General features: G+C 43.9%; 1 protein-coding gene across 6 annotated transcripts in view; it reads left to right on the forward strand.

Moving 5' to 3' along the window:
• Positions 1 to 23,097, forward strand: part of DCLK1 (doublecortin like kinase 1) — a 487,270-nt gene that overhangs the window by 183,644 nt on the left and 280,529 nt on the right. The gene's annotated exons all lie outside the window — the stretch shown is intronic.

The following is a 23,097-nucleotide window of genomic DNA, read 5'->3' on the forward strand; positions in this document are numbered from 1 at the left end:
TTTTTATTTATGTATTCCTGCCAATTTTAGGGTTTTGTTGTTTTTTTTCCTCCCATTTTTCCAAGAACCATAACTCTTTTACTTTACTGTATAAGTTACAGAAAATTTAAATTCTGCTGTAACTTGATTTTTCAGGTCAGTATCATTACTGTATGCCAGATTTATATAACATACTGTATATGTAGATAAATAGATAATTATTGCTTTAAAAAAATCTAAACTTTGTAAAAAACTGACTTGTGTAACCATTTTCTTAGACCATAGCTTTTTTTTATTCCTGTCAATGGAGCTGTATGAGGGCTTCATTTTTTTGTGAGGCAAGCAGTAACGGTTTGGAGGGTGACGTTTTCATCACTCTTTAATGCATTTTCTCTTAGTCTCACTCTTCCCACTTGCCCTGTAGCGGTGGCGACTGAGGTAATCGGGTTGTTGGGTTGATGTCACCTTTATATTGTCAGATGACATCAAGCCCGGGAGTTAGTAAAGGAGAGGCGCCTTTAAGACGCCTCCATTACTAACCCCATAGTATGTTTTGAAATAAACAAACAATAAGAATAAAATCTTTTATTTGAAATAAAACTCAAAACTCTCTTATACACATTTATTAAAAAAACAAAATTATACTCACCTTCATATTACAAAATAATAAACAATCTGGCAATACAAAGCTAACACCAACTCCAACCCTATTACCCTATTTGCCACCACCATAGGGCAAGTGGGAAGAGCGAGGCTAAGCGCCAGATTTGGCGTATCTTATGGATGCACCATTTTCTGAGGCGGCTGAGGGTTGATGTTGGTAGCCTGGGAGGGGGCAATATCTCTGGCCCCTTCCCAGGCTATTAATGTCAACCCACAGCTGTCTGTTTAGCCTTTGCTGGTTTGAATCTATACGGGGACCGTATGTAATTTTTTAAATCAGGGTTTCCCCGTAGTTGAGATTCTGCTGTTCTGGCTCTTCAGGGGCTTTCCCAGTGAGTCATGACACCCGCAAACCATAACAGAAAAATGTGCGCTATAATATGGGGTTCCTTCCCTTCTGAGCTTTGCACTGTGCCTCAAAAGTATTTCTAGATTACATTCACGGCTCAGTGGTATAAAATTCTGTGAGGCAGATGTAGTGTCAGCATGCTTACTGCACCCCTGGATAAATTCAATAGGGGTATAAATTGTTAATTGACATCACTTATGGGGGGGTTTGCTGTTCTGGTACCTGAGAAGCTCTGCCAGTGTGACATGGCACCCTCAAACCATTCCAGCAAAACTCCAATATGGCGCTTCTTCCCTTCGGAGCTTTTCATTGTGCTTCAAATGTAGTTTTCAACATCATATGGGGATATCGGTGTAGTGAGGAGAAATTGCAACAACTTTTTGGGTCCATTTTCTCCTGCTATCCTTGTGAAGATTAAACATTTGGCACTAAAAGAACTGATTTTTTTATTCTGATATAAGTTCCTTGAGGAATGTAGTTTCCAAAATGCGTTCAATTGTGGGGAGTTTCCACTGTTACGTACATCAGGGTCTCTCCAAACGTGACATGTTGTCCGCTAATGATTCCAGCCAATTTTACACTCCACAAGTCAAATGGCGCTTCTTCCCTTCCGAGCCCTGGTGAGCACCTAAACAGTAGTTTTGCTCCATATATGGGGTATCGACATAAAATACAATTTTTATGGGAAAAATGTTTTTTTTTTTTAATTTTTACAGCTCTACGTTATAAACTTCTGTGAAGCACCTGGGGATTCAATGTGCTCAGTCACCACACATCTAGATATATTCATTGATGGGTCAAGTTTCCACAATCCGATGACTTGTGCAGGGTTTTCACTGTTTAGGAACATGAGGGGCTTTCCAAACGTGTCATGGCATCTGCACTCGATTCCAGACATTTTTGTGTTCAAATAGTCAAACGGTGCTGCTTCTCTTCTGAGGCCTGCCATGCGTCCAAACAGTAGTTTTCCCCCACATTTGGGGTAATGACGTACTCAAGAGAAATTGTACAACAAATTTGGGGTCCATTTTCTCTTGTGAAAAAAAGTAAGATGTTTAATTTTTCCCTTCCACATTGCATTAATTAACGTGAAGCACCTTGAATGTGGTTTTGAGGACTTTGAAAGGTGCAGTTTTTAGAATTGTCATTTTTTGGGTATTTACTTTCATTCCCCCCCCGAATCATTGCAAATGTAACGTGGTCCCTAAAAAAAGGGGTTTTGTAAATTTTGTTGCAAAAATGAGAAATTACTGATAAACTTTTAACCCTTCTAACAAAAAATGCTTAAAAATTATAGAGATGTAAAGTAGAAATGTGGGAAATATTATTAACTCTCACTGCTCTGTTGTCGGGTGTCCCGGGACCAGGGGTTCCTTCCCTGTCTCTAACGCTAGGGACGCCCTAGCTCGCCCTGTTCCCAAATTACTTCTGATAGTGAAGGCGCCGGGACCACGTACCTTGCCTTACTTAGCTCCTGAATCCGCCCTCAGTCTGTACCGCGTTCCATCTGGAGCTCTCAACTGAGCAGATTAACCCTTGCACTGCTAAAAGAAACCTGGACCATTTAATGTGAAGATGAAGTGCTTCTAATCAGTGCAGGAGTAGGAGAAATCAGACGCTGCGGTCTTCTGGCTCCTTGTTGTCGCGGTAAACCCGTGGCACTATTTTGTGTTGCATAATTCACTGATTAAAGGGCATAAGAATTAAAAGTTTGAAAATTGCTAAATTTTCCAAATCTTTGCTAAATTTCTGATATTTTCACAAATAAACACAAGTGATATCAAAGAAATTCTACCACTATCATGAAGTACAATATGTCATGAGAAAACACTCCCAGAATCACCGGGATACATTAAAGCGTTCCAGAGTTATAACCTCATAAAGGGACAGTGGTCAGAATTGTAAAATTTGACCTGGTCAAGAAGGTGAAAACAGGCTTGGAGTGTTAAAGGGTTAAAGTTGCTAATTTTCTCAAACTTTTCTTTTATTTTCCTATATTTTTATAAATAAATACAAACCATATCGACCTAAATTTACCTCTAACATAAAGTACAATGTGTCATGATTAAAATAATCTCAGAATCTCTGGGATACGTAGAAACATTCCAGAGTTGTTGCAGTATAAAATGATATGTCAGATTTGAAAAAATTGGCTTGGTCCCTAGGGGGTTAAACAATAGGTAATATTTCTGATGATATGTTTAAGTTCTTGATATGCAACTGTAAAATTTGTAACAATGAGACCATTGTGATCCATTGACGGTCTGTAAAACTTATTGTCACGTACAGAATAGAGTTTGGGGCACGTGACAGACATCTTTACCTTCCAGAGTTGTCTAACAGGAGTGTATTCCACTTTTCCCATTGAAATAGATTGTGCCTACAGCAGAGCAGAGCAGCCACTAGGGGACGCTGGTGGCATATGTATTGATATTACTTTCGGTGACTTCTATAGCAAATGTTTAAGGCTCTGTGCACACACAGAGTATTTGTAATAGATTGTTCTGCAACAAAAACTAGAGTGTTAGCAGAAGAAAAGGTGCATAAAATAAGTGTATTTTGATGCATTTTGACATGCGCTATGTCTCTTGACGTTTTCGCCCATTCATTTTAATAAGTGAAAAACAGTGAAAGAATTGACAAGCTGTAGATTTGAAAATAAACGCTTTGATGGTTTATCTCTATCAACTCTTCCAAATGCTGGAGCGCTCACTCGGCCAAGCGCTGCTGTGTTCTACAACCCCTGGCAAAAATTATGGAATCACCGTCCTTGGAGGATGTTCATTCAGTTGTTTAATTTTGTAGAAAAAAAGCAGATCACAGACATGGCACAAAACTAAAGTCATTTCAAATGGCAACTTTCTGGCTTTAAGAAATACTAAAAGAAATCAAGAACAAAAAATGTTGTAGTCAGGAATGGTTACTTTTTTAACCAAGCATAGGGAAAAAAATATGGAATCACTCAATTCTGAGGAAAAAATTATGAAATCACCCTGTAAATTTTCATACCCAAAAATAACACCTGCATCAAATTAAATCTGCTCATTAGTATGCATCTAAAAAGGAGTGATCACACCTTGGAGAGCTGTTGCACCAAGTGGACTGACATGAATCATGGCTCCAACAAGAGAGATGTCAATTGAAACAAAGGAGAGGATTATCAAACTCTTAAAAGAGGGTAAATCATCATGCAATGTTGCAAAAGATGTTGGTTGTTCACAGTCAGCTGTGTCTAAAATCTGGGCCAAATACAAACAACATAGGAAGGTTGTTAAAGGCAAACATACTGGTAGGCCAAGGAAGGCATCAAAGCGTCAAGACTGGAAACTTAAAGCAATATGTCTCCAAAACAGGAAATGCACAACAAAACAAATAAGGAACGAATAGGTGGAAACTGGAGTCAATGTCTGTGACTGAACTGTAAGAAACCAACTAAAGGAAATGGGATTTACATACAGAAAAGCTAAACGAAAGCCATCATTAACACCTAAACAGAAAAAAACAAGGTTACAATGGGCTAAGGAAAAGCAATCGTGGACTGTGGATGACTGGATAAAAGTCATATTCAGTGATGAATCGCGAATCTGCATTGGGCAAGGTGATGATGCTGGAACTTTTGTTTGGTGCCGTTCCAATGAGATTTATAAAGATGACTGCCTGAAGAGAACATGCAAATTTCCACAGTTATTGATGATATGGGGCTGCATGTCAGGTAAAGGCACTGGGGAGATGGCTGTCATTACATCTTCAATAAATGCACAAGTTTATGTTGATATTTTGGACACTTTTCTTATCACATCAATTGAAAAGATGTTTGGGGATGATGAAATCATTTTTCAAGATGATAATGCATCCTGCCATAGAGCAGAAACTGTGCAAACATTCCTTGAAAAAAGACACATAAGGTCAATGTCATGGCCTGCAAATAGTCCGGATCTCAATCCAACTGAAAATCTTTGGTGGAAGTTGAAGAAAATGGTCCATGGCAGGGCTCCAACCTGCAAAGCTGATCTGGCAACAGCAATCAGAGAAAGTTGGAGCCAGATTGATGAAGAGTACTGTTTGGCACTCATTAAGTCCGTGCCTAAGGGTATGTGTCCACGTTCAGGAAACGCTGCGTTTTTGACGCAGCGTTGTTCCGCAGCGTCAAAAACGCAGCGTCCAGATGTTACAGCATAGTGGAGGGGATTTAATGAAATCCCGACTCCACTATGCGTTAAAAAACGCATGCGTTTTTGCCGCGAAAACGCACATGCGGTGCGTTTTTTCAAAACGCAGCATGTTGCTACTATGAGCAAAACACGCAGGAACACCGCAGGTGACCTACCAGTGACCTCAGGTGCAGTTTTGGTCAGGATTTTACCTGCATAAAATCCTGACCAAAGCCTGAAGCAAAACTGAACGTGGACACATACCCTAAGAGACTGCAAGCTGTAATAAAAGCCAGAGGTGGTGCAACAAAATACTAGTGATGTGTTGGAGTGTTTTTTGTGTTTGTTTTTCATGATTCCATAATTTTTTCCTCAGAATTGAGTGATTCCATAATGTTTTCCCTATGCTTGATTATAACCATTACTGACTACCACATTTTTTGTTGATTTCTTTTTGTGTGTCTTAAAGCCAGAAAGTTGCCATTTGAAATGACTATAGTTTTGTGCCATGTCTGTGATCTGCTTTTTTTTCTACAAAATTAAACAACTGAATGAACATCCTCCAAGGCCGGTGATTCCATAATTTTTGCCAGGGGTTGTATATGAGAACGTCGTCAACTGGCACGTCGGCTGAGGATTTATCTCTGGGAGAACAAAGTAACTGGTAGCCCAAAATCAGACGCCAACATCTCCTCTGACCATCAGCGGGATATCAGCGGGTTCAGCTGACATTAGCCCATTGTAAATGGAGGCCTGAAAAGAACCTGTCAGCACAGCTTTGCATGTTAAAGTAAAGGCATGGCCATAATGGCGCTACTTTACAGATTAAATAGATACAAAATCTGCATTCTGGTTGTTCTTTAGGGTATGTGTCCATGTTCAGGAAACGCTGAGTTTTTGACGCAGCGTTGAGCAGCATGCATAAAAAACGCAGCGTCCAGATGTTACAGCATAGTGGATGGGATTTCATGAAATCCTGTCTCCACTATGCAGTAAAAGACGCATGCGGCACACCCGAGAAAACTCACATGTGGCGCGTCTTTTAAGAACGCAGCATGTCCTTACATTGCAGAAAAAACTCAAGGACAACGCAGGTGACCTGCCAGTGACCTCAGGTGCAGATTTAGTCAGGATTTTACCTGCATAAAATCCTGACCAAATCCTGAAGCAATCCTGAACGTGGACACATACCCTTAGGGTATGTTTCCACGTTCAGTTTTGCTTCAGGCTTTGGTCAGGATTTTATGCAAGTAAAATCCTGACCAAAACTGCACCTGAGGTCACTGGCAGGTCACCTGCGGTGTACCTGCGTGTTTTGCTCATAGTAGCAACATGCTGCGTTTCGAAAAAACGCACCACGCATGCGTTTTCGCAGCAAAAACGCATGCGTTTTTTAACGCATAGTGGAGTCTGGATTTCATGAAATCCCATCCACTATGCTGTAACATCTGGACGCTGCGTTTTTGACGCTGCAGAAAAATGCAGCGTCAAAAACGCAGCGTTTCCTGAACGTGGAAAGATACCCTAACTCAGTATTTGACGTCATTGGCTTTCGGTGCACAGGGCCGGGACATTGGGTAGGGTCTTCGGCTACTGCATCCTTCCCCTCCATCTGCCTCTGTTTTCATGCACAGATTGAGATCTCAGCTCAGTGACATCCTTTGGAGATATAAATGAGTCAGGATCTGCATGTATGTATCTGCCATCGCTGCCATTTTACTGGAGCGGCAGGAGATCAATCTGCGCAAGCTCCAAACATGGCAAGGATGGTGTCGGCGCAAACTTTCAAACGGGAGGTAGATACAAGACACCAAAGATGGAGGAGCCTTGGTAGGAGCCAAAGATCCTACCCATAGTCCGGTCCCTGTGTACCGAAAGCTTACTGCACTAAAACCTCAGCTGCTGATTAAAGAATAACCACAAAGCGAATTTCTTCAGTAAGGGCCCGCTCACACAAGCGTATAACTCAAATGAGTGCTACCCAATGTTTTATGGGATGGCTCTCGGCCCAATGTCATACAGTGGGGTTGAGCAGATCTGCATTTTCTTCTCATGCAAGTTTGGCTTGAAAAAAAAAATCACAATATGCTACGAGTGGCTTCGCAGATCTGATCACACTCTCCATTTCAAGTCTCTGCAAGTGAAATATCGGACTCCACTCAGATGTCATCCAAGTGCAGTCCAATTTACACGGACATCGACAATGGAGAAGACGGGGAAATTAAGATGTCCATCTTTTCCGCACCTATGCTATTATTCTCTCAGGCGAGAAAATCTGATCACAGAAAGCTGACACTAGGGATAAACTCTGATCAGAGTTTGAGCTGAGTGTCATTACCATTATCTTGGAAGAGAGAATGATCGCTCATGTGATCGAGCCCTAAAGGTGTCTATTTAATCAGTATATCAGAGTAACAGCGCCATTAAGGCCATGGTTTTACTTTAACATGGAAAATGGTGCTGACAGGTTCTGTCTTTAGTCTTTTTCAAGGTGACACCACAGACAAGCATCTTATCTTATCTTTTGCTTTCTTGAGACCTTTTTGGACATTCCTAGGAGAAATGAGTCTACGCCTCAAATACACTGGTTTTCAGCATTTAAATGTGAATATGGAACCCTGCATGTATGAAACAAGATGATGATAAACTACTGGTAAATTGTATGTTTTCTCATTCTAGCATATTTAATCTGTTACACAATAACCTATTAATCTTTTAACACTTATCACCAATTTTAGTTCTAATGTTCCAAAATAAACAATCACTTGTATTTTCATTGTGTGCCAGCTCGGCATTCATCTTTTTTTGGATGGACGTGATGAGTTGGTTAGTGGCGAGGGATTAGTGACTACTTTATGTGATGCATCATTCTTGGTGACAGCATTGTATGTTTGTGCCAAACTGCATGGAACATACAAACACTTTCCTGGAATCCTGATGATAACACTGAAACATACGCGCAGATTCATCACGCTCAGCTCTTCATCACTTTATGAGATCATATTCCTGTTTTTGAGACGCAAAGTAACTCCCTGTTACACAGCTTCACAATTGGATTGAAGGCATAATGGTAGGTAATAAGGGGCTGACAGATTTGTATGGTGTTGTGTGTTTATCTCACTTTGCATTATTATTACCTCTTTGGTAAAGACCACAAAATTAAAAATCTCATATATCTGTAACCGTGTGACGAATTTAAAAAAAAAAAAAAAAAAAAGGGAGAATAAACTAAAAGCAAAACTAGCCCACTTTTGACCTGGTGCTCTTTAAAACAATTGTCCGGCCTGTAAGTACAAGTGTGCCATCACTTTACGCTCACTACATGCTTTAGGATTCACCGGTGCTGAGTCCGGGAGCAGGCGATTTGCATGTTACTGGCCACCTTCCAACTAGTCGTGTCCGGCCTCTGTCAATTTACTTTCATTGAGAAAGGACGCGCACGTCTAGTTGGCATATTACTTCTTGTATGCAAATAGTATCGGGAGAATCCTGGCAGCACCCACTGTGCACGGTATGGGGATTCACAAGTCTGCAGTTACATAGAGTGACTGCAGACTTGTACCCTAAGGCCGGACAACCCCTTTCTAAAGAGTTTGTCTGGGAAAAGTAAAAAGAACCCCCCTTTCCCAGAACCAGTGCCACTGTTTCTAGAAAACAGAAAAAAATAAGAATCCTTTTAAATATTTACTTATTGGTTAAGCATTCTTTTTCTTTGGGACCACAACAAATTTGTTAATTGATATCCAATCTGATACGATCACATCTCAGCAGTCCTTGACATGCGGAGTCGTATATTTCCACGTATTCGAGATGAGGAGATCTTTCTTTGCTTAACAAATGTACGTTTCCATCATTTACTCGTCACCTCCTGTCATTCGTTTTCTTGGAACCTTCAGCTGCTCGCAGTTCAATTTCACTTGGAGACATAGCTAAGGAGCTGGGTTCTTGCAGCGCCTGTGAAACAAATCCCTAGAGATAAAGATAACCTATTCTAAGGATAGTTTAAGTTATTCAGGAAATATGCTGTTGCCATGGTACATAAACCACATGGTCTGATAAGGTCAGCCGAAGCTGGCGTCAAAACGGCAGATCTGTACTTTGCTTTTTTTTATTTAATTTATTTTTCTTGGAATGTTAGAAAATGATATTTCACGCAAAAATCTAGAATTTTCAGGACAGTAAATTTGGACACAGACAATATTGGTTGATCCAAATAATATTATATTATGTAAACGACATACAGAAAATCCCAAACACGTCACGCAACAAAAACATCTGGACAACATGTCGAGACTTGCTGTCGCTCACTATTTTTATGAGTTGCGATTTTGCTGTCAAGATTTTGGGAAGTGAGTCACTTGCGACTTGCCAGAAAACCAGACAAGTTTGGAAACATTTGCGATTCCTTCTTGCGGTAGGTTAAAATGGAAAAACAAAAAAACTAGTCAGCATCTCGGAACGGAATAAAGCAAGTGTGAACTGGTGAACAGTGATATGACTGCATAGTGTATAACCAAAAGCATGCAGCAGCATTCAGTAAGATGTATGCAAACATTGAATATATGACATTTGCACTTCATTATGCTATATAGCATATACAGTGCTTATGACATGAAGGTACTTGGTGCACTTGGCCAATTTTGTGCGCCAAGTACCTGCATTCTATAATACAGTGCCTTTGCAAAAGTATTCAGCTCCCAGGAACTTTTCAACCTTTTCCCACATATCATGCTTCAAACATAAAGATACCAAATGTAAATTTTTGGTGAAGCAACAACAACAAGTGGAACACAATTGTGAAGTTGAACGAAATTTATTGGTTATTTTAAATTTTTGTGGAAATTCAAAAACTGAAAAGTGGGGCGTGCAATATTATTCGGCACCTTTAACTTAATACGTTTTTGCGCCACTTTTTGCTGTGATTACAGCTGCAAGTCGCTTGGGGTATGTCTCTATCAGTTTTGTACATCGAGAGACTGAAATTCTTGCCCATTCTTCCTTGGCAAACAGCTTGAGGTTTGATGGAGATCGTTTGTGAACAGCAGTTTTCAGCTCTTTCCACAGATTCTCGATTGGATTGAGGTCTGGACTTTGACTTGGCCATTCTAACACCTGGATACGTTTATTTGTGAACCATTCCAGGGATGCTGTCCGGTAAGAAGCAGTTTGCAGGGTTCTTCTTCATCAGCTATAGATTGCTGACCTCACCATTGGATTGGGTCCAGATATTCAATTCACACCATCTCTAATGTTGATGGGTATCCCAAGCTTTAATCATATGCAAAAAAAAGCTCCCCACAATAGGTAGCCACAATTTTTTTTATGTAAAAGAAACATGTCACCTACCACACAAGCCAAAACAAGTTTTTGGACAAACATTGGCTCTGGTGCATTTTTCTTTCTATGGTCTGCTAATGGACCAAGACAATATCCAACCTTTCCCTTAACTACCACCATAAAATACAAACCACCACAAGGCACAAATTTCCAGGGATTATAAAGACTAACCTGGGACTTCTGAGACCACAGACCCCTAGGAATACAGATGTGTTCACCCCATTACTTTTCAACAAGTGTAGATAGAGCTTGCAATTCAAATTCCATACATTATCGAAACCTTGGACAGAAGATAGACACAAACAGTATATCATAGACATCCTCTGAAAGTCATGGATTCTTTCATAGCTGGTCGTGTCGTGCCAAGTGTATTGAGATATGCCAAGCCAAGAAGAAAGGACCCTACTGTAATTGATGAATTTCCCACTAGGCTGTAGGACCATCGGAGGGGCCCAACCCAAGTTGGTAAATCACCTTCGATAGCCATGATCATACACATGTTGCACTTCAGACCTGGCAGTCGTCTTAGATTCTAGCTCCATTCCTTTTCCATAAACATTGTCAATCCCTATTTTCAATAGGTAATAGTTTTGGCAAATAGTTGCTGAAATGAAATATATGAAATATCTTTCATTTATTACTATATTTACTGTATTAACTGACACGAGTTAATTCATGCAACATTTGTAAAGAAATTGTAATAAGAATCGGCTGGTGACCGAGCTTTGCTATATGACTATTTCTAGCTGAGATAATTACAGACAATTTTCTGGGGTAATAATTTTATTGCATGTGATTTTCTGTATTCCTCCATGTGCATACTGATCGGCTGAAAATTTTTAATGTTGCAAAAATATCACCTAGAACGTGTGCAAAATGCAGTTTTCGGCAGACAGCTTGGGTGCTAAACTGTCATGTCGTGTCATTTTTATGTGTTATTTTTCTGTACAGATGGTTCAGAAAATAAATTGTTAATTGACTGCCTCTTTTTATGCCAATGTTAACATTAAAGCATGAGCCAAATTTTGCATTGAGTTATCTTAGGGTTATGGAATATGAACTGGATTTGCATTTCATGGAAGGGACCTGATATTTTTTGCGGTGTTCTGGAATAATCAGATTTATTTTTTGTCTTTTAGAAATGTTGATATAAATGTTAAACTTTGTAAAATTATTTTCCATAAATAAGTTTTTTTTACCCTATCAGCTTGCTGTAGGTAAAAATATTCTAATCCACTATTTTCATCTTTTGCTGTCCTGCCTCTCCGCTGCTGCCCCTGGTCTTTGTTGCCAGACTTGCAGTATCGATGTCACGTTTACAGCCCAGGTGACTGTCGCAGCCAGTCACTGGGCTCAGGGTTGTTGTGCTGGCTACATTGGAATCAGCTGGGTAATTATTGATTTTACATGAAAAAGTGATTTTTGGTACCTGTTATATGCTGGTGATATAACTGATGATCATGTGATTTCCAAGCCAAATAAGAGCAATTTTGTTGGACTGGTGTGTTTAGGGTAGTTGTCTTCTTGAAACCCCCATTTCAAGAGTGTATTCTCTTCAGCGTAAGACAATATGACCTCTTCAAGTATTTTAATATATGCAAACTGGTCCATGATCCCTGGTATGCTGTAAATAGGTCCGGCACCACAGAAAGAGAAACTTGCCCATATCATGATGCTTGCTCCACCATGCTTCACTGTGTGCAGAGTGCTCTGTGACTTGAATCGTCTGACGAACTGTCTGTGGCCCTTGGACCCAAAAAGAACAATTTACTTTCATCAGTCCACAAAATGTTTCCCCATTTCTCTTTAGGCCAGTTGATTTGTTCTTTGGCGAATTGTATCCACTTCAGTACATGTCTATTTTTTTAACAGTGGGACTTTGCGGGGACTTTTTGGTAAGAGATTAGCTTCACACAGGCGTCTACTAACTACCACAGGACTCACAGGTAACTTGAGACTGTCTGTGATCCTCCCAGAGGTGTAGCTAGGGTTTTGGTATAGGGGGGCGAAGCTTCTGAGTGGGCCCCTAACCAGGTAACCTTGATTACAACTCGATGACTCGCCCTAATACTGGAGGAGAACCTCAGCAGATGAATCCGCTATTACTGAAGCCCTACAGAATATGTAAGAGATCACAGCACAGTTATAGATAATGACTTACCGCTGACGTTCTTTATGATGGAATCGTCACTTTTCACGTCTTTTCCATCTGGCCCAGACTGACATGACAACTTCTTCCACCCAGGACTTGTCTGCAGAGAATACAACAAAGACACATTTCACTTCTCACATTCCATCCCCATCACCATCTATTCCCAACCTGCACAAACTCCTCATCCTGCTGATACCCCAATAGTGAGCCGCTGCTGCCGTATGTGTCCCTATTACTGCACCTCATTCCCCAATACTGAGCCCCTGCTTCCGTATGTGTCCCTATTACTACACCTGATACCCCAATACTGAGCCGCTGCTGGCGTATGTGTCCCTATTACTGCACCTGATACAACGATACTGAGCCGCTGCTGCCGTATGTGTCCCTATTACTGCACCTGATACCCCAATACTGAGCCGCAGCTGCCATATGTGTCCCTATTACTGCCCCTGATACCCCAATACTGAGCCGCTGCTGGCGTATGTGTCCCTATTACTCCACCTGATACAATGATACTGAGCCGCTGCTGCCGTATGTGTCCCTATTACTCCTCCTGATACCCCGATACTGAGCCGCCGCTGCTGCCATATGTGACCCTATTACTGCACCTACTCTGTGGTTCTCTGTACCCTCTAAATTCTAAAGCACCCCTCTATAATATAGTAATGCTGGGTGCAAGTGCCCTAGAAAACAGAGCCCACATTTTGCCCCCTAGAAAGTAATAATGTCCTGTGTGTGCCCCTTTGATAGTCACAGTGACCTGAGTTCCCCTATTACAATAAGTGCCCACTTTACATTTAATAATGTCCCGAGTCTCCCCCCTGTACAGCTCCCCTATACACAGTATAATGCCCCCTAACTGTATAGTACCACCCACACAGTATACTGACCCCTTAGTAGCCTTCAAACTGTTTGATGGCTCCAACATTGTAATCCCCACACTGTATGATGGCCCTATAGATAACCTCGATATGGTATAATGTGCCAGATAGTCCTCAATATAGCACAAGGCAGCACCCCTATAGGCAGACCCTGTAGTTTAAAGCAGCACCCCCCTATAGGCAGATCCTGTAGAATAAGGCAGCATTCCCCCCATAGGCAGATTCTGTAGAATAAGGCAGCACTCCCCCCCGATAGGCAGATCCTGTATATAAGGCAGCACTCCCCCCTATAGGCAGATCCTGTATATAAGGCAGCACTCCCCCCATAGGCAGATCCTGTAGAATAAGGTAGCACTCCCCCCCATAGGCAGATCCTGTATATAAGGCAGCACTCCCCCCCCTATAGGCAGATCCTGTAGAATAAGGCAGCACTCCCCCCTACAGGCAAATCCTGTATATAAGGCAGCACTCCCCCCTATGGGCAGATCCTGTATATAAGGCAGCACTCCCCCCCATAGGCAGATCCTGTATATAAGGCAGCACTCCCCCCCCATAGGCAGATCCTGTATATAAGGCAGCACTCCCCCCCTATAGGCAGATCCTGTATATAAGGCAGCACTCCCCCCCCATAGGCAGATCCTGTATATAAGGCAGCACTCCCCCCCCCCATAGGCAGATCCTGTATATAAGGCAGCACTCCCCCTCATAGGCAGATCCTGTATATAAGGCAGCACTCCCCCCTATAGGCAGATCCTGTATATAAGGCAGCACTCCCCCCCTATAGGCAGATCCTGTATATAAGGCAGCACTCCCCCCCTATAGGCAGATCCTGTATATAAGGCAGCACTCCCTCCTATAGGCAGATCCTGTATATAAGGCAGCACTCCCCCCTATAAGCAGATACTGTAGAATAAGGCAGCACTCCCCCCATAGGCAGATCCTGTAGAATAAGGCAGCACTACCCCCCCCATAGGCAGATCAGGCAGCCTCCATATAAAACACAGTAAATAAATACTCACCTCTCTTCCTCCTTGTTCCAGCGGTGCTTCCTGCTCCTGCTCCCACTCATCTGACAGCAGGTGCTGGGCGGTGAAGTCATCGCACCCGCTGTCGGACGGTGTGGGGGATGATGGGAGGAGCGCAGCGCTCCTTCCCTCATCACCACGGTCAGCTGTATCGGCTAGATGCCAATACAGCTCACCATGCGATAACGGGCGGGGGGCCCACTGCTGGCACCGGTCCCCCCCGTCTGCTCAGGGGCCCCATAGCGGCCGAGCAGCAGAGCAGGGAGATTGATTCTCCCTGCTCTACCGCAGAATGTAACTGCATCGGCGCGCGCCGATGCAGTTACAGTAGCGTAGCTCCGGGTGGACCCCTTCAGAGAGCGGGGCTCGGGGCGATGGCCCCCTCTGCCCCCCGGTAGCTACGCTAAAGGATCCTCCTGGAGCTGATGATTGGCTGAGCCTTTCCCATTCTGGCTATTCGTCCATCGATTCCAATGGTAGTCTTCCGTTTTCTCCCACGTCTCTCTGGTTTGGCTTTCCATTTTAAAGCATTGGAGATCATTTTAGCTGAACAGCCGATCATTGTCTGCACTTCATTATATGTTTTACCTTCTCCAATCAACTTTTTAATCAAACTACGCTGTTCTCCTGAACAATGTCTCAAATGACCCATATTTCTCAGGCTTTCAAGGAGAAATGCATTTATAACATGCCTTGGCTTCACCCTTAAATAAGGGCCACCTGATTCACAGAATGATTGACCTCACTAATTGAACTCCACACTGCTATTATTTTGAACTCACCCCTTTCAATTAATTCTAATACAGACTCAAAAACCTACAGATCATGAATGACGAGTCTGTTGAGTTTGTTAGAATCTACTGCACCAACTGGTAAATTGTTTGACATGTGGTAATATAATTTATACCAAAAACACTGATTGATCTGGTTAGTCATATTGGACTGCTATTATTTTGAACACTACTTTGCATGTTTTTAATGGACCTTTGGAGCAATAACCCATCCATGTGATATCCTGAAAAAGTACATCTAGTGATAAGATGTGGATTATAAATCACACATTTCACGGAGCTGACAAACATTTCTTATCAGCAGCGTGCAGGAGGCTTGTTGTTAGTCGCCTTGCGTGAGTCATTGAGAAGGGGAAATAAAATCATCACTTTCTTCAGACCCTAGAATTCTGCTCTATCTGGTCGCCGTCTAGTGATGTTATCATTTTATACACTTCTACTGTACACTCAGACTCATGTGATTCCCTTACACATAGGACTGCAGATATGTTCTACTAAAAACATGTCCTCTGTGCGCACTTCCTTTTTTATAGGGGTCATTGCACCATATTATATATCCACCAAGTAGGTATAGATGTCAAGTTGTGGGTGTCTTACTGCTGAGCTGCCCAGATATCTAGTATGGGACACACCAGTTTTCTGAGAATCCCCTTCTGGAGGTCCACGGCAGAGAGCAGTTATGTGGACTGGTCAAGAACATGTGCTGCCCCTCCATACAACTCTACGGGACATACAGAAACAAGATGATTAAGTGCTAAATGTTGGCAGCTAAAGAATTATGAAGTAAAAATATAATTTTATGTTCCATTCCCAGGATGTGTAATCTCTGAAAGTGCTGTCTAATAATTATTATTAAAGTTGCTTACATGTCAGGAGGCAACATTAAAGCGGTTCTCCGGTAAAGACAAGTTATCACTTATCTACAGGATAGGTGATATTTTATTGATCGGTGGAGATCCGACTGTTGGGGATTCCAGTGATCTGCAGAACAGGGACATTGTGTCCCCATTAGAATGGAGTGGCAGAGCAGCTTTTTCAGCACTCCCAAAGAATGAATGCAACAGACGTCAGGTGTCAAAGGCCAAGTCAACATAACCCTTCCATCCCCCAACCTGTTTCCACCTTCCTGACCAGGCCAAATTTTACAATTCTGATCAGTGTCATTTTATGTGGTAATGACTCTGGAACGCTGCATAACAAGGTCAGGAAACCCTTCCCAGCTAGGACATATGGATATGGCCAAGGTCGTAAAGGTTGTGGACAACTCCTCATTCCTCATGTTAGGCCCGTTAAGCTAAAATGCGTATACTCACCTCCTGGGGCCAGTGCTGTTCCAGCGGTGTGGGCACTCGCGTTCTCGGAGCTCACGTGAGGTTATGTCACACGAGCCCTGCAGCCAATGAGCGCTGGTGTTACTATCCCTACCTTTAGATATATTTAACATCCACAAGAGGTCAAGATTGTGGCTGCTCTCTGACTTTCTCTTGATGTTCGATTTGTCCGAAGGTGGGACAGTGACGCCAGCGCTGATTGGACGCCGCGCTTGTGTGACATAACAACCTTATGTGAGCCCCAGGGAGAGCGAGTGCCGGCACCACTGTTTTTATTTTAAGGGGGCCATGAGTAGTGAGAAAGAGTTGTCCAAGTAGTGTACAACCCCTTTAACTGACAGGACTCTCCCTATACTCAAATAAGGAGAAACCTGACAATCAATTTGAACCAGTAGGAAGAAGCAAAGGGTGGCGCCCCCACCCTGTAGGAGCTTACTAGGATTGAACAGAGAATCTATGATATAGAGCAGATCTTGAAGGGATTGTCCAGGAATAGAAACACATGGCTGCATTCTTTCAAAAACAGCACCCCCCCACCTGTATGTGGTATTGCATCTCTGCACCTTTTGCTTTAATATAACTGAGCTGCAGTACCAGACACATTCTGACTAGGGAAGGGGGGCCCTGTTTTTGAGAGAAGACAGTCATGTTTTTCTAAACCTGGACAAGTTCTCTTAAGATCCAGGGTGGATCTAGATACAGTAAATCTAAGGGTACTGTCACACTCTGCAACTTTCCAACGATCACGACCAGCGATACGACCTGGCCGTGATCGTTGGAAAGTCGTTGTGTGGTCGCTGGAGAGCTGTCACACAGACCGCTCTCCAGCGACCAACGATGCCGAGGGCCCCGGGTAACCAGGGTAAACATCGGGTTACTAAGCGCAGGGCCGCGCTTAGTAACCCGATGTTTACCCTGGTTACCATCGTAAAAGTAAAAAAAACCAAACAGTACATACTCACATTCCGGTGTCCGTCAGGTCCCTTGCCGTCTGCTTCCCGCTCTGACTGAGTGCCGCCGTAAAGTGAAAGCAGATCACAGCGGTGACGTCACCGCTGTGCTCTGCTCTTACATTCCGGCCGGCAGTCAGTCAGAGCGGGAAGCAGACTGCAAGGGACCTGACGGACACCGGAATGTGAGTATGTACGTTTTTTTTTTTTTTACTTTTACGATGGTAACCAGGGTAAACATCGGGTTACTAAGCGCGGCCCTGCGCTTAGTAACCCGATGTTTACCCTGGTTACAAGCGAACGCATCGTTGGATCGGTGTCACACACACCGATCCAACGATGACAGCGGGAGGTCCAGCGACGAAAGAAAGTTCCAAACGATCTGCTACGACGTACGATTCTCAGCAGGGTCCCTGATCGCTGCTGCGTGTCAGACACAGCGATATCGTATGGATATCGCTGGAATGTCACGGATCGTACCGTCGTAGCGACAAAAGTGCCACTGTGTGACAGTACCCTAAGGCTCCCATAGATATTAGATAACTGCCAGCTGAACATTCTCCATGGTGAAGAAAACTAAAGACAAATCCCCATTATTATTATTATTATTTATATAGCACCATTAATTCCATGGTGCTGTACATGTGAAAAGGGGTTACATACAGGGTTATGACAGACAGACTGGTACAGAGGGGAAAGGACCCTGTCCTTGCGGACTTACATTCTTTGGGATAATGGGGAAGAGACAGGAGATCGGTGTGCTGCAGCACTGGTGGTTGGTGAGGCAGCAGCTCTGGTGGTGGTGACGCAGCAGCTCGGGCGGTTGGTGACGTGGCAGTGGCTCGGGTGGTTGGTGAGGCGGCAGCTTGGGTGGTTGGTGAGGTGGCAGAATGGTTATTGCAGGCTGTAGGCGTTCCTGAAGAGATGGGTTTTCAGGTTCTGTCTGTAGGATCCGAGGGTGGTGGATAATCAGATGTGTTGAGGCGTGGAATTCCAGAGGATGGGGGATATTCGGGAGAAATCTTGAAGGCGGTTATGTGAGGAATGAATAAGTGTGAAGGAGAGTAGGAGGTCTTGGGAGGATCGAAGATTATGTGAGGGAAGATAGTGGGAGATTAGTTCAGAGATATAGGGAGGGGACAGGTTGTGGATGGCTTTGTAGATCAGTGTTAGTAGTTTGAACTGGATTCGTTGGGGAATTGGGAGCCAGTGGAGGGATTTGCAGAGGGGTGAAGCAGGGGAGTAGTGAGGAGAGAGGTGGATTAGCCGAGCAGCAGCGTTGAGGACAGACTGGAGTGGTGCAAAGGAGTTAGCCGGGAGGCCACAGAGGAGGGTGTTGCAGTAATCGAGGCGGGAGATGATGAGGGCATGCACAAGAGTTTTAATAGATTGTGGACTGAGGAAGGGACAGATTCTGGCAATATTTTTGAGTTGGGGGCGACAGGAGGTGGCAAGAGTTTGGATGTGCGGTTTGAAGGACAGGGCAGAATCAAGAGTTACCCCAAGGCAGCGGATTTCAAGTGCGGGAGAGAGCGTGATGCCGTTTACCATAATAGATAGATCAGGTAGGGGGGATACGCGAGATGGGGGAAAGATGACGAGTTCGGTTTTGTCTACATTGAGTTTTAGGAAGCGAGAGTTGAAGAAGGAGGATATGGCTGACAGACAGTCCGGGATTCTGGACAGAAGAGAGGCGACATCTGAGCCAGAGAGGTATATCTGAGTGTCGTCCGCATATAGGTGGTACTGGAAGCCATGGGACTTTATGAGTTGTCCTAGGCCAAGGGTATAGATGGAAAAAAGTAGAGGCCCTAGGACAGAGCCTTGAGGGACTCACACAGAGAGGGGGCGGGGTGAGGAGGTAGTGTGGGAGTGGGAAACGTTAAATGTGCGGTCGAAAAGGTATGAGGCAATCCAGGACAGGGCCAGGCCTTTGATGCCGAGGGAAGAAAGAATCTGTAGCAGTAGGCAGTGGTCGACTATGTCGAAAGCAGAGGACAGGTCGAGAAGGAGGAGGATGGAGAACTGTCTGTTAGCTTTGGCTGTGAGTAAGTCATTAGTAATTTTGGTCAGAGCAGTTTCGGTGGAGTGGTGGGGCAGAAGCCAGATTGGAGGTTGTCAAGGAGAGAGTTAGATGAGAGGTGGGAGGAAAGTTGACCATGGACATGCTGCTCAAGGAGTGTGGAAGCAAACGGAGCAGTGATATGGGGCGATAGCTGGGCATAGCAGTTGGGTCAAGGTTAGCTTTTTTGAGGATGGGTGTGATGGTGGCATGTTTGAAGGCAGAGGGGAAAGTACCAGAAGATAGCGATAGGTTGAAGAGATGGGTTAGGGCTGGAATGAGCGTGTTAGTGAGATTGGGCAGCAGATGGGAAGGGATGGGGTCAAGTGCACTGGTGGTGAGGTGTGATTTGGAAAGAAGTTCTTCAGTGATGTTGGAGAGGGAAGTTATTGGGGAAGGGCAGAGGTCTGTTATATGGCGTGGTTGGGATGGTGGAACAGTAAAGGTTTGCCTTGTTTGGTCGATCTTGTTTTTGAAGTAGGTGGCAAAGTCTTCAGAAGAGATGAGGTGAGTTGGAGGTGGCAGTGGCAGGCGGAGGAGAGAGTTAAATGTGCTGAACAGTTGTTTTGGGTTGTAGGATAGTGAAGATACAAGGTTAGTGAAATAGGTCTGTTTAGCAGAAGTGAGGGCTAATTTGAAGGCAAGTGTAGCTTGTTTGAAAGCGGTGAAGTCGTCTGGCAGGCGTGTTTTTTTTCCAACGCCGCCTGGATGCTTGTCGGAGTTTTTTGGTGAGGTTGTTATGCCAGGGTTGCCTATTGATTTGTCGCACTTTGCCATGCATGAGAGGGGCGACTGAGTCTATGGCTGATGTGATGGTGAAGTTATAGAAAGCGGTGGCGCTATCCGTGTCGTGGAGTGAAGATATGGAGGACAGGGGTAGAAGAGAGTATGAGAGTCTGTGAATGTCTTCAACTCAAAAATATTGCACGAATCCGTTCATTCCTCAACCAAGAATCTGCAAAAACCCTAGTCCATGCCCTCATCATCTCTCGCCTTGACTACTGCAACCTCCTGCTCTGTGGCCTCCCCTCAAACACTCTCGCACCCCTCCAATCTATTCTAAACTCTGCTGCCCGACTAATCCACCTGTCCCCCCGCTATTCTCCGGCCTCTCCCCTCTGTCAATCCCTTCACTGGCTCCCCATTGCCCAGAGACTCCAGTACAAAACCCTAACCATGACGTACAAAGCCATCCACAACCTGTCTCCTCCATACATCTGTGACCTCGTCTCCCGGTACTTTCCTACACGCAACCTCCGATCCTCACAAGATCTCCTTCTCTACTCCCCTCTTATCTCCTCTTCCCACAATCGTATACAAGATTTCTCTCGCGTATCACCCCTACTCTGGAACCCTCTACCACAACACATCAGACTCTCGCCCACCATCGAAACCTTCAAAAAGAATCTGAAGACCTACCTCTTCCGACAAGCCTACAACCTGCAGTAACCACCGATCAACCAACCGCTGCACGATCAGCTCTATCCTCACCTACTGTATTCTCACCCATCCCTTGTAGATTGTGAGCCTTCGCGGGCAGGGTCCTCTCTCCTACTGTACCAGTTATGACTTGTATTGTTCAAGATTATTGTACTTGTTTTTATTATGTATACCCCTCCTCACTTGTAAAGCGCCATGGAATAAATGGCGCTATAACAATAAATAATAATAATGTCTAGGTGTACAAGGTTTCTGCGAGGATGTGGCACTGGTTGGACGTGGGGGGCGGGTGAGGAGGACAAGGAAGAGAAGGTGAGTAGATGGCGGTCAGATGGGGGAAGGGAGAGGTTGTGAGATTAGATAAGGAGCAGAGGCGGGTGAAGATGAGGTCTAGCGTATGTCCGTCTGTGTGGGTGGCTGGGGAGGACCACTGAGTAAGTCCAAAGGATGAGGTAAGGGCCAGGAGATTGGAGGCTGCTGGTTGGCGGGGTCAGTAGGGATATTAAAGTGGCCCATGTCCATCATCTGTCAGGGGAGAGAGGCGCCCCATACACATTAGACTGTCAGCCAATCCCTTTGATATCGACGTTCCTATATGATCTTTTTGTGACCTCTCAATAGCCGATATAATGGCCACTTTTTTCAGGTTTTGATGTTCTCTGTGGTGCAGTATATGACCATTATTTCTGTTTTTGCTTCTATCCAAAACCACATTGCGATATTACTTAACATTGGCTTTTCTAAAACCACATTAATATGAGATAAACATCACATAAATCACATCCCGTGAAAGCTTTTCACTGATCCCTTACAACAGCACACTCTCAGCAAAGCATGGTGACCTTATGGTTTTGTAAAAAACATCTTCAAAGAACATTGGAAAAAAATGCAAATCCAACATATCCCAGTGACTGCGGTAGAAGTGTGGAGCTGTCCGAGTGCTGAACGTACTGTAGCATAAGACATGCGTGATGTAGAAACCAATCTCTTCTTTCTGTGTCATGATAATGATCTATCAGTTGTACAGATCCCAGAGATAGAAAATACTGATGAGAATAGGTGACAATGCAATGCAGAACATACGTACTGTGTGCCCCCCAGAGCCAGGGCTGCTACTTTTTAGCATTTCTTAGCTTATATAGGGCATATCTGAATGGGCGTTCACTTTAAAGGATATGAGTATGCTCTGTAAATGGGGGGTGTCAGTGTTAGGGTTGGCGGATTGCACTAATTAAAATTAAATAATAAAGTGCAATCGCAACCCGGGGTCCACCGTGCAGAGATGTAAAACTGCTGCTAGTGTAAATAATGACAGATAAAAAAACTAGCGAACGTTGCTCCTTAAACACACCATGAATGGAACACAGAAAACCAAACGCCCAGGTACTACTCAGAGATGCACAGGGAGAGGAGTGCCTACTCAGGTAACCACCGAGAGGTACAGGAAAACTAAGTACCAGCTCAGCTAACCACCGAAGGGTATAGGGAAGGTAAGTACCAGCTCAGCTAACCACCGAGAGGTACAGGGAAGGTAAGTCCCAGCTCAGCTAACCACCGAGGGGTACAGGGAAAGTTAGTATCAGCTCAGCTAACCACCGAGGGGTACAGGAAAGGTTAGTATCTGCTCAGTTAACCACCGAGGGGTACAGGGAAGGTTAGTACCAGCTCAGCTAACCACCGAGGGGTACAGGGAAGGTTAGTACCAGCTCAGCTAACCACCAAGGGGTACAGGAAAGGTAAGTACCAGCTCAGCTAACCACCGAAGGGTACAGGGAAGGTATGTACCAGCTCAGCTAACCACCGAGAGGTACAGTGACAATAAGAAGTGTGCAATACCCAGTTAGAACCACTGCAAAAGAACACGTGGGTTGAAGTTGCTCTGTCGTTCAATACCCTGTTAACCCCACAGGGAACTATAGCATACACACGGGACAGAACAGATAGCAAAAACTCACAGTCAGCAAGAACACACAGCAAATCTCCTCT

Source organism: Ranitomeya variabilis, chromosome 3, assembly GCF_051348905.1.
Source record: "Ranitomeya variabilis isolate aRanVar5 chromosome 3, aRanVar5.hap1, whole genome shotgun sequence".
Classification (NCBI taxonomy): domain Eukaryota; kingdom Metazoa; phylum Chordata; class Amphibia; order Anura; family Dendrobatidae; genus Ranitomeya; species Ranitomeya variabilis.